The following is an 18,881-nucleotide window of genomic DNA, read 5'->3' as shown; positions in this document are numbered from 1 at the left end:
CCTGTTTCTCCTTTCCTCCAGAGTATACATGTTTAGTTCAGCAAGTCTCTCCTCATACGTCTTGTAACGCAAATCCCATACCATTCTCGTAGCTTTTCTTTGCACCGCTTCAATTCTTTTTACATCCTTAACAAGATACGGCCTCCAAAACTGAACACAATACTCCAGGTGGGGCCTCACCAACGACTTATACCTCACTTCTTTAGGGATTATTGAAAATCATTGCAGACTGCCCCCAATTTATTTATTGTTAGGATTTATTTACCACCTTTTTGAAGGAATTCACTCAAGACGGTATACAGTAAGAATAAATCAAATGTGAGCAATAGACAGTTACAGCAGTAAATATATAAATAAATACCAATACAAAGTATGGCATAGAAAAATTTCCTATGTTTTACGTCCTCCTGAGGCAGAAGCAAAACAGGGGGGTCCCTCTGTCAAGGAAATTGCAACCTGGCATAGTGTAATTTCAGACTTTGAACTTAGAAGCAAGCACCGGTTGGATGCTAGAAGAACATAGATGTGGCGATTACCACCCGGGTGGTTAGGTTAAGTTAAGTCTATGTTTTTTGTCTTGTGCACAGTTTTACATTTTTTGATATTGTGGATTTTTCTTGCGACTCTCACTCATTACACTAAATATTTTGAAGATTTGACTGATCCTCCATTTTTTGGCCGCAAGGTTTTTTTCTCTTGATGAATTTTTTCCTTGTAGTTGGGTTCGGAGGGTTGGTTAGAACCCATAGTAGTAGCCGTTATTGGGGGTTTAGCCATTGTTTGGGACACCCTAGGCAGTTGAGGTTCTTTTTGTTAATCATTTTGATCTTCTGTATGTACTGAGTGGGAACCAATTTAACAGCAAATTGTTGGATTTGTTGTAGTTTCTATAGTATACTACTTACAATGTCAACACAATATGTAATAGAACATTTTAATTGACAGTGTAGGGTATAAGCAAAGATGGAACATTTAGGTAGGTAAGAGAGTAAGTACAAAATCTCATTCACACAAAAAGCGAGCAATTGTCTTTTATCAAAAGTGATGGAACTGGTGTTGTGGGGATGGGGTGGGAATGGGGTTAATATTTGCAGGAACAGGGTGAGGATAGGGATGGGGGAAAATTTTGTCTCTGTGTCATTCTCTAGTTCAGGGACAGCAAGGAGTTCTCACATAGCCTTTGGTCAAAGTGATCAAATGAACGGCCCAAAGTTGGGTAGAGAAAAACAACACTGATCTGCAAACAGGCCACGGAAAGCTATTTTGGAAAGCAACAATGAGGTTACTGCACAGGCTTGAGAAGAAAAATACAGAGATAAGGAATTGAAATCCAGGCAGAATTTGTAGACCCCAGAGGGAGGGAAAAACCTCTCTGGAAGGTTTTGATTTTGTAAAGCTGTTTCCAATCTGGAGCACCAAGCAGGATTTCCTGATGTTACAGTAGCTGTCCATGAAGAAGGTCACCTTTGCCCGCTCAACCTATTCACACAGGATTGTGAGGCCCGTTGACTTCCTGCTATGTCTGCCTCTCAATTTTTTGCATGAAATAGCAAAGTATTGAAAATCATTAATCATATTTTGAGATGTTTACTCATTCAAATTATGTTAGTGGAAAATGCAGCAGAGAAAAGGAAACTTAATATTTATTTTTTATTTATTCATTAGGATTTATTTACTGCCTTTTTGAAGGGATTCACCCAAGACGGTGTACAGTAAGAATAGATCAAACATAAGCAATAGGCAATTACAGCAGTAAAAATATTCAAATAACAATACAAAGTATGGCATAGATGAAGCAAGTCATTTTGCAAGACTTGCGTGAGTTTTGCATATGTAAATAGTGGCATTTTTCTTGTGTAATTGACCAATGCAGGTAAATAGCTATTTTAGGGGCCCTTTTACTAAACTGCGGCAAAAAGTGGCCAGTGACAGTGTGAACGTTTTTTGGGTGCACGCCGGGCTAGTTTTTGCCTTATCCTAGAAAAAGGTCCTTTTTAAGGGGCTGGAAAATGGGCAGGCTTCTGTTTCTGTGAGTCTGACGTCCTGCACGCAGGATGTCAGACTCACAGAAACAGAAGCCTGCGCGGCCACATTGCTGATCTGCAAGGGCAGGCTTTTCTACATGGAATGTTGCTAGTGGAATAGCAACATTCCATGTAGAATCTCCAATAGTAGCAACATTCCATGTAGAATCTACAATAGTTTCAACATTCCATGTAGAATCTCAAATAGGGAATGGGGACTTGATATACTGCCTTTCTGAGGTTTTTGCAATTACATTCAAAGCGGTTTGCATATATTCAGGTACTTATTTTGTACCAGGGGCAATGGAGGGTTAAGTGACTTGCCCAGAGTCACAAGGAGCTGCAATGGGAATGGAACTCAGTTCCCCAGGATCAAAGTCCACTGCACTAACCGCTAGGGTACTCCCCCACTCAAAGTAACCCCCTAGAGGTTTTTTTTTCTGTTTTCTCAGCAACTACTTAGAATTTCAATGTGAAATTTTACCGCTTTATTTGTTGTTACCATCTACCTTTATCTGCCAAGTGGAATGAGATTATCTTTAAATACAGTGAAGTTACGGACTTTTTAGCATGACTACCCTGCAGTTTTCTCACGTTCAAAAATGTTTGCATTTTAAAACTACCATTACTTGGAAAAAAAAATGAGGTAGCAGCTTACTGTTAATGACATCACAGTAACACAGACTTTTGTCTGGGGAGCAATGTTGGAGGCCTCTCAAAAGTTCCATCCAAAGCTGCAAACAATCACCAACCTCAAGAAAGCTCTGCAGATGATCTAGGACTAATTGACAAGGCTGTTATGAACTTCCCAAAGCCACTGAAGGCCTGTGTTGAAGCTGGGAGTGGACACTGAGCATTCACAGAGACTGCAAAATTCTGACACATTGTTAATTTTATCGTTTCAATGATGTTATTTTACTGTATTTTAGCTCAAACATTTTTAAAGTGCAAAAATCACCAGGTAGTAATGCTAAAATGTCAGTAACATCAACTTAGCTTAAGATAATTAAATGTTGTTTAACAGTAATACGTAAGTATGAAGACTAAATAAGTACATAAAACTTCTTGTTGAAATTCAATGCAGTTGCTGAGAAAATGACAAAAAAACTCTAGGGGGTTACTTTTTTTTTTTTTTGCCTCACCCTGTGAATGGGTAATTCAGATTTTGCAATGACAACACACACATAAAAATTAGTTTAATTTAATAGAGTCTTATAACTGGCAACTTTCAACAAAAGTCATACAGTGCAGGGCCACGTCGGATCTTCGAATAAACATTGCTTCCTCCGCAATTTGCGATTCCATCTGTGGCAGATCACACTTCTTTTTGTACTCTAATTGTTTAAGTATTTTTCTACCCCTTGAGGAGGGAAAAACAAACAAATTAGTGTTCCTAGAAGATCCAGTAGGTACTGCAAAGAATGAAATGTTTCGTGAAATAATAAGGTACCAACCCATATAATGCCTTGTATAATAAGCAAAAAAAATTTAAACACAGTTCTTGTGGGCATAGGAAGCCAATTTGTTTTAACATAAAATACTGAAATTCTATAAACTTTTTCAATGAACAAATCAAACATAAACACAAGCCACAAGATGACCAAGAGTGTTTAAAGGTTTTACTCTCCAATTGTTAAAAATAGGATACACTAGTACATGTGACCCAACATGGGCCTTGTTTCAGCTGTGAAGCCTTCTTCAGGGGGTCCTGTAAATTATGCAAATGGCATATGGAGAAAATCCTTAATGCTAAAGAGCAGGATACATCCTTGGTGAAATCGCCCGAAGGAGCAAACAACATATAAGTCTGCAAAACATATATCTTGCTCTTTAGCATTAAAGATTTTTCTGTGCGCTATTTGCGTGGTTTACAGGACCCCTGAAATATGGCCTATGTAGGGTCATATGTACCAGTGTATCCTGTTTTTACCAGTTGGAGAATAAAACCTTTAAATGCTCTTGGTCATCTTGTGGCTTGTGTTTGGATCTTCCACTTTTCTGTTCCTCTGGACTCTCTCGTGGAAGTCTTGTTCTTTTTTTCCCTGGCTTTCGCTAAATCAAAAGTAAAGCTGTATTCTGAACTGTTTGTAGTTTTTTCATTAATTGAGAGGGGCAAGCTAGATATATTATATTACAGTAATTCAAAAGACTCAACAATAGAGCCTGCACAATTAAATGAAATTGTTCTTCCTCAAAATATTTACGAATGCGGCAAAGGTTATGCATAAGTATAAATGCCCTTTGAATCAATATATTGACTTGTGGTTGTAAAGAAAATCTAGAATCTAAATATATACCCAAAATGTTTACTGTTGAAGAAATTTGATACTCTGTTTGATTTATTGTAATATTTATATCATTAAGAGCAGAAGAATTACTGATGAGTAAAAATTTTGTCTTCTCTGTATTTAATTTTAGCTTATGAACAGACATCCAATTTTCTATAATATTGATAGCCTTATGAATAGTAGAAATTTCTAAATTAAGAGAAGATAGAACAGGGATGAGAACTGTTTTGTCATCAGCATAGCTATAAGATAAAATACCTTACTTCTCTAGTTCAAAGCCCAGTGAGTGCATTTATACATTAAATAGAAGTGGCGATAAGGGGGAGCCCTGTGGAGCACTGCATGGATTGCTCCACCCATCAGATAAACAGTTCTTTATTTTAACCCTGTAGTATCATTTTAGAAAACCCTGAAACCAGCTATGTACATGGCCAGTGATCCCAACACTATCCAATATTTGCAAAAGAATATCATGGTCCACTAAAGCAAAGCCACTTGATAGGTCATATTGAAAAACCAGTGCCTTTTTACCTTCACTAAGTAATGAACAAATATTATCCATCAAGAAACCTACTATTGTTTTGGTACAGAAGAGTGATCTGAAACCAGATTGAAAAGTGTGCAATATGTTGCGACAGTCCAAATATTCAGTCAATTGAGAGGCCACTAAACCTTCCATAAGCTTAATGAAAAGAGGGATAGAGGCAACTGGTCTACAATTAGATGTTAAATCACTAGGGGCCCTGTTTACAAAGGTGCGCTAGCGTTTTTAGTGCACGCTAACCATGTAGACACCCATAGGAATATTATGGGCATCCACACAGCGCATGCTAAAAATGCTACCATGCCTTTGTAAAAGACCCCCTAGATTCTTTATCATTCTTCACAATAGGTATAATAATAATCTCTCCCAAATCTGATGGAAACATGCGTAAAAATAGCATTGCTTGTAACCAGCCAAAAAGTTGACATCTAAAATTCAGAGAAGCTGCTTTCAAAATAAATGGAGGGTAAGTTTCCAATAAGCAGTAAGATTTAACATATTTTTTGTAGAGAGCATTAAGCTGGGGCCACTCAAAAGGAGAAAATTCAGACCAGATTTTATCTGTTGGTATTGAGAGAGGATTAGATAATGGCACCTCCCATCAGGAAAGACTGATAGTATTATCAAATTAGCTTCTAATAGATACTACTTTAGATCGAAAATACTCAGCTAATTGTGAAGTAGAGCGCAGAGGACACCTCCTGAGAAAAATTGGAGCAAACCCTAATATCAGTAAGATTCAAAACAATTTTAAATAAAGAATTGTATCAAAAACATCCACTCCTATTAACTTTGAGTAGTAAGCCATTCTTTTGGTTCTAAGGGCTGTTTTATACTCTTTAATTGCACATCTCCAGCTAACTCTATTGGCTGCAGATGTGTTCTTCTGTCACACATGTTCCAATTTTATGCAGTGTAGCTTCAACTGTAAGAGCTTTTCATCAAACCACTTATCAGAATTCCACATCAGTTGAGTCCTAAGACAGCTGGAGGCATCATCTAAAATCTCTGAATTAAATGTGACCATTGTTTCAAAAAAAAAAAAAAAAAATCTAAAGAATCTGTACTTTTATCAGCAGAATCAAATCTGGACCAAAAAATTATTTGACGTATCAGCCCTCTAGAAAAATAAGACGTTTCTTGTTGTTCCTTTTTACTTTGAAGCTGTTTCCAAATTAATGTTGAACAAATATAAAAAATGATTAGACCACAAAATACTACTCCAATAACAATCAGAGAGAAAAATATTGGTGGGAATTTGAGAAGAGCTAGAAAAAGCTACTAGATCCAACTGATGTCCTTCATAATGTGTAACATTAGGACCAGGGATTTGATAATTCAGAGCTTCTAAAAATGAGACTAAATCTTTAATCATAGGATCTTCAGTGCATTCCAAGTATAAATTAATATCCACCACTACTAAATTGTAAGATGGTTGAATTTATTTCAAAATAGAAAATCACAAAACAAGTCTTTAGCTTTTGACCATTTGCCAGGTGGTGAATAAAATAATATACAGGTCAGAGAATTAGTCAAGGTATTATCTTTTATATGATGCCATAATTTCCAATTTCTGAGAACAAGACGAAACTAAAAATTTCTATAGCAAAAAGGTTTTAAGATGAAGGCAATATTTCCTCCCTTTTTTTTTCTTTCTTTCTATATAATACGATTGCTTTATAGCCTGGCGAACACATTTACTTAATTAAGGGATCTTCCTCAGAGGTCAACCAACTGTATTTCAACATAAAGGGATCCTACTCATGCTCTTCCTCAATTATTTTATAGATTATTCAGTGAAATGTGAAGAAGAGTTTATATTGGAGAAACAGCACAGATGTGAAAGAAAAGAATCAACTCATATAGGCAAACACCAGAAAACAAGCCACAGTGATGTCTCAGTGGGTAAGCATTTTTCAGGACTTGGCCACTGCATCAATTATCTTATGACCAGAAATCTAAGAGGTAAAATTTTAAAATAATCCAGGAACATAAGACCTTTGAAGTTAAGATGATATAATATTTTGACACCCATCTGACAGAACTTAACAAGGATCTGGGGGGGGGCCTTTTTACTAAGCTCCATAGGCACATACGTGCGTCCTATGTGCGTCAATTTTGAACTACTGCCCAGCTACTACATGGCCTAGGCATTAATTTTATTTTCTACGTGTGCCCACTACACACCCCGGAAAATTTCTGGTGCAAGGCACTAACTGGACGGTAATCAGCATTGTATGCGCACCGATGATTACCACCTGGTTAATGTGTGAGACTTTACTGGTAGGTCAATGGGTGGTGGTAAGGTCTCAGGCCTAAAATGGACACGCGCCAATTTTTATTTTTTCACACGCCCATTTTTGGCTAAAAATAAAAGGCCTTTTTTGCAGGTGCGCTGAAAAATGGACCTGCATGTGTCCAATACACGTGTCTACACCAGCATAGGCCACTTTTGGCGCACCTTAGTAAAAGGATCCCTTGGTTTCCTATCACATTAGAAATCATTAAATTATACTGCGTTGTCACCCTCTGATCACCCATCCACCTCTTCCTGTTTCTCACTCCTGCTCTCCACTCTCACCTTTCCCTTCAGACTGTAATTGGAATGGCTTTGAAAGTTACTAAAAAAAAGTATACATTTAGTCTAATAAAACAAGGATCACCTTATTTTTTTCTTTATTTCCACTTATTACTTTTCCTACCTAGATACCTATGGAAATCATGCTTAAAATGTTATATGAAATGATGACCAACGACAGTGGAGAAATACAGAAAATTTCCACAAATGTTCAGTGACAAATTTGGAAGCTATTGATGCACTGTACATTAAGGAACAGTATGTATTTTTCTCTCTCTCTCTCAAGGGCTTACAATCTGAGTAGAGGAGTAGCCTAATGGTTACAGCAGTGGGCTGAGAACCATGGAAGCCCACTTCAAATCCCACTACAGCTTCTTGTGGTATTGAGCAAGGTCTAAAGCCCATTTGTTGCAGAACCTCTTGAAAGGTCTATGTATTAAGACTAGAATCATCCACGTAATCCTTCCACAGCTAGGAATTCCAGTTGTCTCTTAAGCTTCAAGGAAGGTATTTGTTCTGGATCCCGAAAAACAAAACATACAGAGTCTGAACTTATTTAAGATGAAAATGTAGACATAGGCGTAGTTTGACTGTTTCATTTGAGGGGGCAAAGGATGGGCGGAGCTTATTAGCATATTCATTTGCATATATACATATGCAAATGAATATGCTAATATGGAGGAAGGAATTGAAATTTACAGGCAAATTATCACAGATGCACATTTCAAAAAGCTGACATATTTCAATTAATAAATTCTGAATAAAATACTTGTATCTACCTTTGTTGTCTGATCATTTAGTTTTTCTATTCGCTTTGGTCCCAGTGTCTTCTGTTTTATGCAGTGTCTTCTTTCCATTAGGCTTCCCTCTGCTCCCCACCCTCTGAGTCCCATCCATCTCTTGCTCCTTCCCTTTGCTCCCCACCCCTCCCAGTCCCATCCATCTTCTGTTCCTTCCCTCTGCTCACCATCCCTCCGTCCCATCCATCTTCTGCTCCTTCTCTCTGCTCACCATCCCTCCGTCCCATCCATCTTCTGCTCCTTCCCTCTGCTCACCATCCCTCTGTCCCATCCATCTTCTGCTCCTTCCCTCTGCTGTGCCTGACCTGTCCCAATCCCATCCATCTCCTGGTCCTTCCCTCTGCTCCCACCCCTCCCAGTCCAATCTATCTCCTGGTCCTTCCCTCTGCTCCCAACGCTCCCAGTCACATCCATCTCTTGCTCCTTCCCTCTGCTCCCCACCCCTCCCAGTCCCATCCATCTTCCATCTGCTGCCCCCCCCCGCGCGAGGTCCAAGATCGTGACTCCGTCTACCCCCTCTCTTCCTCCCTCCCTCCCTCCGGCGCAGGCAGCAGTCTTTTCCAGCGTTCCTGGCAGCGGTAGCGATGTACATGCTGCCTTCAGTCTGCCCCGGAAGCCTTCTCTTCAAGTTCCTGTTCCCACCTATGCGGGAACAGGAACTTGAAGAGAAGGCTTTGGGGCAGAGCCAAAGGCAGCGTGTACAACGCTACCACTGCCAGGAATGCTGGAAAAGACTGCTGCCTGCGCCGGAGGGAGGGAGGAAGAGAGAGGGGTAGACGGACACGCTCCTCTCCGTCCGCTTGGCTTCCCTGCCCTCTCTGTCTGCGTCCAGCCCAAAAGGAAATGACGTCAGAGGAAGGCGGGACGCAGACAGAGAGGGCAGGGAAGCCAAGCGGACAGAGAGGAGCGCGTGCCTGCTTGTTTTTTTTGTTTTTTTTAACTACTGGCGCGGCGGCGCCTCGTCGTCGTTTGTGGGGGGCATTGCCCCCCCTCGCCCCCCCCAGTCTACGCCCATGAATGTAGATCAATTAGGTATAAAACAAAGCACATGTAACAAACATACTCTTTGGTGTCCAATGTTCCCATCAATCTATTCCCATATGGCTTATTACGGGGACATTGGACACTAAAGGGTTAAAGGAAAAGTCTCAGGCTTTAGATTTGTCCTTTTCTGGGAAAGTACCCTTATCCTGGCCAAAATGCTTTGGACCAGGAATTCTCACACCAAAATTATTTGTTACCTTGGAGTTCACTCACCTTCTCTTGCTGTTAGCCAAACTGATAATTTTTATCTTGTTAACTTTATCTTACTTCTTCATCAGTGGTGCCTGCAAAAATAATTCAGTCAATACAAATTTAAAAACCTGCTGGTGGTTGCTTTTGGAAAACAAACAGGGGCTCTTTTACTAAGGCGCGTGAGGCACCTACATTCATCCAACGTGCATCAGTCTGGAACAACTGCCCAGCTACCGCGTGCCCTAGGTTGGTAATTCCATTTTCTACATGTGTCCGATACACATGTCCGAAAATTGTTTTTATTTTCTACTGTGTTGCGCTAACCGGGCAGTAATCAGCAGTGTACCGCTGACAATTACCGCCCGGTTAACGTGTGAGATCTTACCACTAGTCAGTGAGTGGCGGTACGGTCTCAGGCCCAAAATGGACGTGCACCAATTTTTATTTTGCCGCACATCCATTTTCAGACAAAACAAAAGAGGCCTTTTTTGCAGGTGCGCTGAAAAATGGACCTGTACGCATCCAATACACTCATCTACAACAGCGCAGGCCATTTTTCGTCATACCTTTAGTAAAAGGACTCCATAGTGATCTAGATTTATGTCATTGTGACCTAGGTGACGTTGAGGAGGGCTTTGTGCCCCATTTGTGACCCCTGTAAAAGCTATATAGACCTTTAATGAGTTGAAGCATAATGTGATCTCTTACCCAATCCAAGCAAGTCGACACAGTGGAGAAGACAACACAGCAGATGTCCGGTCCTTTATTGCAATTTGATATGACTCAACATGGGAGGCCTGTTCTTCTGTATTGTGCTTCTCTTACCAAGTCCACCATCTGTGGAGTCTAAACAGCTACCTAGGTTTACTACTACTACTACTTATCATTTCTATAGCGCTACAAGGCATGCGCAGCGCTGCACACCATACACAAAAAGACAGTCCCTGCTCAAAGAGCTTACAATCTAGATAAGACATGAGACAGACAGAACAATTAAGGGTAGGGGAATAAAGAGGTGAGGATAAAGGATAGGGCAAGTGAGCAGTGGTTAGGAGTCAAAAGCAGTGCTAAAGAGGTGGGCTTTAAGTTTGGACTTGAAAACGGCCAAAGAGGGGGCTAGACGTACAGGCTCGGGAAGTTTATTCCAGGCGTGAGGTGAAGGAAAATAAAAGGAATGGAGTCTGGAATTAGCAGTAGAGGAGAAGGGAACAGATAAGAAAGATTTATCAACAGAACGGAGTACCCGAGGGGGAACGTAAGGAGAGACAAGAATCGAGAGGTACTGGGGAACGGTAGAGTGAAAGCACTTATAGGTCAATAAGAGAAGTTTGAATTGAATGTGGAAACGGATAGGGAGCCAGTGAAGTGACTTAAGGAGAGGGCTAATGTAAACATAGCGTCTTTGGTGGAAAATGAGTCGCGCAGCACAGTTTTGGACTGATTGAAGAGGAGAGAGATGGCTAAGAGGGAGGCCGGTAAGAAGCAGGTTACAATAATCAAGACGAGAGGTGACAAGAGTGTGGATAAGGATTCTGGTAGAGTGCTCAGAGATGAAGAGATGGATTTTGCTGATGTTATAGAGAAAGAAACGACAGGTTTTGGCAATCTGCTCAATGTGAGCAGAGAAGGAGAGAGAGGAGTCAAAGATGACCCCAAGACTTGCTGACCTGAACATGTATACTCTGGAGGAAAGGAGAAACAGGGGTGATATGATACAGACGTTCAAATATTTGAAAGGTATTGATCCGCAAACGAACCTTTTCCGGAGATGGGAAGGCGGTAGAACTAGAGGGCATGAAATGAGATTGAAGGGGGGCAGACTCAAGAAAAATGTCAGAAAGTATTTTTTCACAGAGAGAGTAGTGGATGCTTGGAATGCCCTCCCGCGGGAGGTGGTGGAAATGAAAACGGTAACGGAATTCAAACATGCGTGGGATAAACATAAAGGAATCCTGTTCAGAAGAAATGGATCCTCAGGAGCTTAGCCGAGATTGGATAACAGAGCCGGTAGTGGGAGGCGGGGCTGGTGGTTGGGACGCGGGGATAGTGCTGGGCAGACTTATACGGTCTGTGCCAGAGCCAGTGGTGGGAGGCAGGGCTGGTGGTTGGGAGGCGGGGATAGTGCTGGGCAGACTTATACGGTCTGTGTCAGAGCCGGTGGTGGGAGGCAGGGATAGTGCTGGGCAGACTTATACGGTCTGTGCTGGTGGTGGGAGGTGGGGCTGGTGGTTGGGAGGCGGGGATAGTGCTGGGCAGACTTATACGGTCTGTGCTAGAGCCGGTGGTTGGGAAGTGGGGCTGGTGGTTGGGAGGCGGGGATAGTGCTGGGCAGACTTATACGGTCTGTGCCCTGAAGAGCACAGGTACAAATCAAAGTAGGGTATACACAAAATTAGCACATATGAGTTATCTTGTTGGGCAGACTGGATGGACCATGCAGGTCTTTTTCTGCCGTCATCTACTATGTTACTATCCAGCTTATAATTGAAAAAGAAAAACGCCTATATTGCGACCCAAATCGGGAGATAGACGTTTATCTCACAAAAACGAATAAAGCGGTATAATCGAAAGCCGAATTTGGACGTTTTCAACTGCACTCCGTCGCGGATGCGGACAAAGTTGATGGGGGCGTGTCAAAGGCGTGGTGAAGGCGGAACTGGGGCGTGGTTATCGGCCGATCAGAGATAGGCGCCTTTCGCCGATAATGGAAAACAAATATGCGTTTTTAGCGAGAATTTAGGGCACTTTTCCTGGACCCTGTTTTTCCATGAATAGGGCACCAAAAAGTGCCCTAAATGACCAGATAACCACTGGAGGGAGTCGGGGATGACATCCCCTGACTCCCCCAGTGGTCACAAACCCCCTCCCACCACAAACATATGCCGTTTCAGAACTTTTTATGTTCACCCTCAAATGTCATACCCACCTCCCTGGCAGCAGTATGCAGGTCACTGGAGCAGTTATTAGGGGGTGCAGTGGACGTCAGGCAGGGAGACTCAGGCCCATCCCCCCCCCCACCTGTTACACTTGTGCTGGTAAATGGGAGCCCTCCACACCGCCCCCCAAACCCACTGTACCCACATGTAGGTGCCCCCCTTCACCCCTTAGGGCTATAGTAATGGTGTAGACTTGTGGGCAGTGGGTTTTGAGGGGGATTTGGGGGGCTCAACACACAAGGGAAGGGTACTATGCACCTGGGAGCTCTTTTACCTTTTTTTTTTTTTTTGTAAAAGTGCCCCCTAGGGTGCCCGGTTGGTGTCCTGGCATGTGAGGGGGACCAGTGCACTACGAATCCTGGCCCCACCCATGAACAAATGCCTTGGATTTATTCGTTTTTGAGCTGGGTGCTTTCATTTTCCATTATCACTGAAAAACAAAAACACCCAGCTCACAAATTGTCGAATAAAACATGGACGATTATTTTTTTCGAAACTACAGTTCGGTCCGCCCCTTCACGGACCCGTTCTCGGAGATAAACGCCCTTGGAGATAGACGTTTTCGTTCGATTATGCCCCTCCACGTATGTTACTATGATCCCAAGGTTATGAGCAGATGATACAGGGAATGAGAGTGCCATCCACAGAAATAGAGAAAGGGGGGAGAGGAGAGGTAGGTTTAGGGGGAAAGATGAGAAACTCGGTTTTGGCCATGTTAAGTTTCAGATGACATTGAGACATCCAGGCAGCGATGTTAGATAGGCAGGCTGAAACTTTGGTTGAGATTTCGGGGGTAGAGAAGTAGATTTGGAAGTCATCAGCATAGAGATGGTATTGAAAGCCATGGGATGATATCAGAGAGCCAAGGGAAGAAGTGTAGATGGAGAACAGGAGAGGACCGAGAACAGAACCCTGAGGTACACCGATTGGTAGAGGGATAGACGTGGAAGAGGTTTCTCAGAATCACCTTGTAACCTTTCCTGTGGACATGCACACATCTGCAGGGTAGCATCTCCTCAACATCAGTATTTGCTACTCTCAATAATTGCTTGTGTTGCCTCTCCCAAAATCTAGGCCTAGGAAAATAAACAGGTCTTAAGTCCTGAGTCTGTGCTGGAAAGCAAAGGAGCAAGCTCTGTGGGTGCAGTGGCCACTTGTGCAGCCCCAATATTGAGCAAACTCCTTCACCGTGCCCAGGGAGGGGTAATTTCCATTGGGCTTAGCACCCCCAATTATTTTAAAAAGTTGGCTCCTATGTTAGACAGCACTGTCCCCTGCAAGTGTCAGCACCTGTAATGAGATCCTGAGGTGGCACAAATGATTCCGTTTTAATTAAACGAATAACTGCTGTGGTGAAAAATTAACAGTTAAGCAGTGGGAGGGTAATTTTTAAAGTCATTTATGGGATAAAACAATACGTTTCCCATGGAAATTTGCCCAACCTATTCAGGTAAAAGAATGTGTTTACTGTTATTTTCTGTGTATTTTTTCCACTGTAGGGGGAGATGTCCCAAGGGGTGGGATTAAGAACTATGCACATACCAATGAGTTTGCTACGTATTTGTCTGTTTCCACTCAGAAAAAAAATGTCTGCACAATGAGGAGGTGTAAATGTGTACAGAATCAGATACCTTTTTAGGAATAATTTCAGAAGTAAAGGTATATCTGGATTTTACTTTAAAAATCCTGCAGTGTCCACAGAGTGAGAGGTACACCAGTGCGGCTGGTAGGGTGAGGGGTCTAAAATTATCTTCTAGGAGTACAGACAGTTCAACCTCTTTATATCCACTGGTTGTGGTAGACATCATTCCCAAATGGTGTAAATCATCTGACTTCACTCTCCCCCTCTCCTACATTAAAACCTACTGCTTATTTGTGTTGGTCATGTAAAAACAATGTTGGAACTCTTGTGCATCTATTGTTGGAATGTCCTCATCTTGCGCTATTTTGGTCAGATGTCTGGGATAAATTGAAAGAGATTTTTTTCACCTAAGTATGTCATACGGAAATCTGCTTGTATCTCATTTCTCTTTATAGAAAATGACAAGTTGTTGTTTGACTTTCTGATCTCAGTTGCATTGAAATTGATCATCTCGCACTGGCAAGACAACTCTCAAGTAAATGTGGTGGTATGGTGGAATTGGATTTTGCTCTAAAAAAAAGTATGAACAGTCTGCAGTAATTTCAATGCTTAGTCCAAAGCCTGTTTCTCAAAAATGGAAATCTTTGGACCTTTTTCTTTAAACTACGGTCTAACTTTGTGACTTGAACTCAGCTTTGTGTATCTTGATGTGTAATTTCTAATGTGTTTTGTTTTGATGTAACTTTAAAATCTAATATATAAAAAAAACCTCACAGCAAATAATAAAAAAAAAAACCCTACTGCTTATTTACCTTTAAAGGGCATTCTGTATAATCAGCACAATTTTCAAAACAATTTACCTGGGAAAATTGACTGTCTGAAAATTACCCTCCTTCAATCTGGTTAAAGCACACATGGCTTTGCTTAGCATGCATGCTGTTCACTGGGCATTCCCTGAGGAGGAAAATAGCACAGACTGTATTTCAAATCTACGCACATTACTAGTCATTGAAATTTCACCCTCACACAAAGCAGTTCTTTTGTAACTGTGGGAATTTTCCAAAAGGAAAGTCTGAACATAGCCAGGGCTGTTGCAAGAGGTAGGCAAGAAAGGTGACTGACTGCCTTGGGGATCAAGCCAGGGAGGAACACCCGTTAAAGTCAATCTGTGAGTCCATCAGAAGGAAAAGTGAAAGAAACCTTTGTGCAAGACTCCAGTTTGTCCAGGTACAAAGCCCCTGAGTTGGACTTCACACATTTATTTATTTATTGGGATTTATTAATTGCTTTTATGAAGAGATTCACCCAAGGCAGTGTACAGCAGGAACAGTGTAACATAAAACTTACAATTTTGTTAACAGCGTAATAGTAAAATGACCAAATATAAACAAAAATACAATAAGGCCCGGATTCTACATAAGACGCAGCGAGCAGCACATGTTAAATTGTGCATGCAGCAAATTTACACACACTACTCGTGGGCTGTTTAAAATTCCCCCCCCCCCCAAAAAAAAAACTAGATGTGTAATAAAATGACATCCCTACCTAAATATATTTATATGATCTGATAGATTAACCCATCCTAACAAATTCCCTGGGCAGTGTTATCACACCTTATTGTCTGGGTTTCCATTATTAACATGTATAGAGGATCAGCTCCCTAGTGCTAGGAAAAAAAAAACATGCTCTTTTAGGGTTAATTTCAGACAGGAAGAGGCCAGGCGGAGATGAGTGTTTCCGGCTTTGCTGGAATGAAGAAAAGGCCTCAGTCAACAGGAGTACAAGTGCAGCAGCAAGATAACTTGTGATCTAGCATGCATCATTTCCGTTCTTTGTCCCTGGCCCTTTTCAGGCCTTCCTGAGTTCCAGTTAGAAAGGAATCTAGCTTAACTGCATGCAAAGGGTTCATTAAGCCTCATGCACAGGACACATTGTCTTTCTTTTTTTTTTAATTCTTTTGCTCCCTCCCTTACTGATTATACTGTTTGAAATTCTGTTCAAAAGACAGGTTGCTAATGGGAGGGGGAGGTTCATTGTGGGCTGATGAGTGATTTCTTTGGGGTGTATTGGAGTGCCTTGGCCCTTGGGGAAGACAAGGAAACCTGGCAGCAAACTTCATAGGCATCGCACCTTCTGACGGTTGTGAAACATGGCACATTCTCAGATTATGGAAATATGGAAAGCTATTTCCTCATAATTTGACAATGATAGCAAAAAAATAAAAGCATAGCAATATTTTGGCTTATAGACCTTGTGGAGAGAGAAGCCAGGGAGGGTGCCGGAACACTGGTCATCAAATGGAGATAACGGCATAGTCCTTTAGGAATCTGGAGGTGTTACAGGTCCTACACAGGAATAATGTGACCCTGATATACTGTTTCAGAAACACAGTGGCGTTCCTAGGTCAGCTGCCCCCCTGGCGCATCACCCCCCCCCCCCCCGGTGCATTACCTCCACCCACCCCATCACCTCCTGAGGATGCAGGGAGCAGTCGAGCTACTGTCAGCTCTGCTGGTTCCCTGTCCCAGAACAGGAAGTAACATCGAGCAGGGAACCGGCGGAGCCAACAGCCATGCAGCTGCTCCTTGCACCCCCTTGCAGCATGCACCCAGGGTGGACGCCCCCCCCCCCCCCTTGGTATGCCACTGCAGATACATATCTACATGTAAAGAGGAAGGGAAAGGGAAATGGGACTTTTTTTTTTTTTTGTAACTACAGTCAAAACGGTTTACATATATTCAGGTACTTATTTTGTACAAGGGTCAATGGGGGGGGGGGGTTAAGTGACTTGCTCAGAGTCATAAGGAGCTGCAGTGGGAATCGAACTCAGGGAAGGTGATCCACGATTCCCTCCGGTGGTCATCTGGTCAGTTCAGGCACCTTTTCAAGGCTTGGTCGTGAACAAAAAGGGACCAAGTAAAGTCGGCCAAATGCTCGTCAGGGCCTCCTTCTTTTTTCCATTATTGGCCGAGGCCGGCCATCTCTTAACCATGCCCCTGCTCCACCTTTGGTACACTGCCAACATGCCCCCTTGAACTTTGACCGCCCCTGCGACGGAAAGCAGTTGAAGCCGGCCAAATCGGCTTTCGATTATACCGATTTGGTCGGCATTAGGAGAAGGCCGGCCATCTCCCAATTTGTGTCGGAAGATGGCCGCCCTTCTCCTTCGAAAATAAGCAGGATAGTAACATAGTAAGTGACAGCAAATAAAGGCCTAAATGGTTTATCCAGTCTGCCCAACATTATCGATGCATGATTAAATCAACAATGAATGCGATATTATATACTTAATCATGGTCTTTCTTTGGCGTTTCTGGGTCATACACTGTAGAAGTCCGTTGCTTCTTCTGTCTTCATGTTCCAACTACTGGAGATACCGTCAAAGGTCAATCCAGCCTATCTGAATCCATCTTGTCAGACCATAATAGTCTGCCCAGCACTATCCTCGATTCCAACTACTGAAGTTGCCGTTGAAGCCCTTTCCAGCCCATCCTTAACTGGATTGCCATATACAGAACATAGACCTACAAAGTCTGCCCAGAACCGGCCTTAGTTCATCACAGCCAGAGTCGCCATCTAAGCTTCACTCACACAACCACACACATGCAACCATTTAGGGTTTTTTTTTTTATACTATTCATTTTCTAATTAGAGATCCTTTTGTGTTCATCCCATGCCTTTTAGAATTCTGTCACCATTTTTGTCCCTACCACTTCCCTCAAGAAGGCATTCCAGGCATCGACCACCCTCTCCATGAAAAAATAATTTCCTGACATTACTTCTAAGTCTACTACCCCGCAACCTCAGCTCATGTCCTCTAGTTTTATGTTTCCCCTTCTCTGAAAAAGATTTGTTTCTATATTAATACCTTTCAAGTATTTAAACGTCTGTATCATATCTCCCCTCTTCTTTCCTCTAGGGTATACATATTCCTGTTTATTTTCAAGTGCAGTTTAAAATTCTTACCCTGACTTTTAAAGCTGTTCATACGGGGCTCCCTGATTATTTGATGAGGCTCACTATCCCATATGCTCCCATCCATAATTTCCGATCGATGAATGATTTTAGGTTGGTCCTCCCGAATCCTAGACAGGCTTATTGGGAGGTAACAAGAAAAAGTGCCTTTTATTTTATAGCTCCTTTTTTATGGAATGGGCTTTCTTTAGAAATTCGATACGGGCAATCTTTCAAGAAATTTAAGAGAATGTTAAAAACCCACCTTTGCATTAAGGCTTATTCTGACAACTGAGGATTTACTGGGAAAGGCAGGTGGCCCCTTAGCATTTCAGGGTACACTGTTAGGTCTTGGTGTGAATGACCTTGATATGATTTTCCTATTAACCAACAGCATCCCTTTTCTTAACTGTTTGCTTTTAATTTTGATTGTACGTTGCTTTGATTTACTTGTTTAAAAAATGATTAAGAACGTTTTAATAAACATAAATATAAACATAGACCTGGCCTGGCTATGCCTATTGGCAAAGTACACACCTTCCTAACAATGCCCATATATTTAAGCCAATCAGTATTTTATAAAAGGCCTTTTACATCTGTCTGTGGCCACAAACATGCAAAAAAGACTTATTAAAATCATCTCCGTATGGGTTAATTCTATAAGGTATTCTAGTCATTTACACATATAAGTGGTCTGTTATAGAATACCAACTAGCGGGAAAGTATGCACCATGTTTTGAGGATGCCGTACTTTGCTGGTGGATGCAGTGGCATACCTAGCTTGGTTGCCACCCAAGGCAGGTCACCGTTGCACCCCCTGGCGCATCACCTTCCCCGAATCGCATCACCCCCCCCCCCTCCGAACCGCATCACACCCATACCCTTCTGCTTAGCAAGGGACTGCATGGAGCAGTTGTGCTGCTGTCGGCTCTGCTGGTC

At 42.0% G+C, this 18,881-nt stretch overlaps 1 long non-coding RNA gene across 1 annotated transcript; it reads right to left on the bottom strand.

Annotated features, from left to right (window-relative positions):
• Window positions 1–3,248: 3,248 nt before the first annotated feature.
• LOC115471616 lies at window positions 3,249–15,017 on the bottom strand. The gene is made up of 3 exons (XR_003942379.1): window positions 14,849–15,017; window positions 9,492–9,562; window positions 3,249–3,384 (listed from the first exon to the last, which is right to left on the bottom strand). It is a non-coding gene; the product is annotated as an uncharacterized LOC115471616 (long non-coding RNA).
• Between the last annotated feature and the right edge of the window lie 3,864 nt (window positions 15,018–18,881).

Source organism: Microcaecilia unicolor, chromosome 6 (genome assembly GCF_901765095.1).
Source record: "Microcaecilia unicolor chromosome 6, aMicUni1.1, whole genome shotgun sequence".
Lineage (NCBI taxonomy): Eukaryota > Metazoa > Chordata > Amphibia > Gymnophiona > Siphonopidae > Microcaecilia > Microcaecilia unicolor.
Note: the sequence above shows the minus strand (reverse complement) of the source record. Positions and strands in the feature narration are given on the sequence as shown.